The following is a 1,617-nucleotide window of genomic DNA, read 5'->3' as shown; positions in this document are numbered from 1 at the left end:
AAGACTGAGCCACTAAGATTTTGAAGCTTGCATTTTAACCTACAAACTTGAAGGGAAAATTTGCACTGACGGTACAGTTAATATACCACTTAAACCAAAGTCCACACACGCATCACTGAAATAAACAAGAAGACACTATACAACCAAGCTCGACTTCGAAATCTCTAGTAAAATTGAACTGTGTATAAGAATATAGATAAATAGTAGTATAGTGCTGTTAATGTAAAGTTATTCATATATGCGCCGTATGATGCTGTGCTGAAAACTAGTACTGTAATTGGTAATTTGTAAATTCTCGCCTTTGTCCATCGAGCGTTGGATTAATTAACTTGTTATGTATTGTCCCGCTGAAAATGATATTACTTAACAGAAATATGGGAACAACAACACACACACACACACACACACACACACACACACACACACACACACACACACACACACGCACTCACACACATACACGCACATACACGCAAACAAACGCACAAACTACTAGACATAGCAAAGGTGAATGAAATAGCTGTAACGTTAGAGTAACTGTAGTGAAGAGTGTATAAAGAAGAAGAGAAAAAAAAAAAAAGAAAAAAAAAAGACACTATACAAAAGCAAATATTGATCCCAAAAAATGTGAACTATGAACATGAAATACCAAATAAAGGTAAATCTGTCCAATTCATATTAACCAGTACCATTATTTTGCAGTCAGTTTAAAACCAAGAAATCTAGCCAACTCGATCAGTCACATTTGCATCCACTTTTCATTGAACTGTAGCAAATTCTTTGTTGATAGTTTATCGCAAAAGAAAAGTGAACGAGGCATGACCTGCTTGTACCAGTGAAGACGGGGAGGGAGTTCTATACTACCTGTCATTAAAACACACACACACACACACACACACACACACACACACACACACACACACACACACACACACACACACACACACACACACACACACACACAACGCCGGGCTGATGTATGCGTTTGAGTGCAGATCTTTCGTGTTGAGGCCATTCATGTTAAAACCAGTTATATGACTAGACAGGCCATTCATGTTAAAACCAGTTATATGACTAGACAGGCCATTCATGTTAAAACCAGTTGTATGACTAGACAGGCCATTCATGTTAAAACCAGTTATATGACTAGACAGGCCATTCATGTTAAAACCAGTTATATGACTAGACAGGCCATTCATGTTAAAACCAGTTATATGACTAGACAGGCCATTCATGTTAAAACCAGTTATATGACTAGACAGGCCATTCATGTTAAAACCAGTTATATGACTAGACAGGCCATTCATGTTAAAACCAGTTATATGACTAGACAGGCCATTCATGTTAAAACCAGTTGTATGACTAGACAGGCCATTCATTTTAAAACCAGTTATATGACTAGACAGGCCATTCATGTTAAAACCAGTTATATGACTAGACAGGCCATTCATGTTAAAACCAGTTATATGACTAGACAGGCCATTCATTTTAAAACCAGTTATATGACTAGACAGGCCATTCATGTTAAAGCCAGTTGTATGACTAGACAGGCCATTCATTTTAAAACCAGTTATATGACTAGACAGGCCATTCATGTTAAAACCAGTTCTATGACTA

Source organism: Littorina saxatilis, linkage group LG4 (genome assembly GCF_037325665.1).
Source record: "Littorina saxatilis isolate snail1 linkage group LG4, US_GU_Lsax_2.0, whole genome shotgun sequence".
Lineage (NCBI taxonomy): Eukaryota > Metazoa > Mollusca > Gastropoda > Littorinimorpha > Littorinidae > Littorina > Littorina saxatilis.
The sequence above is the reverse complement of the archived record's forward strand: the minus strand, read 5'-3'. Positions refer to the sequence as shown.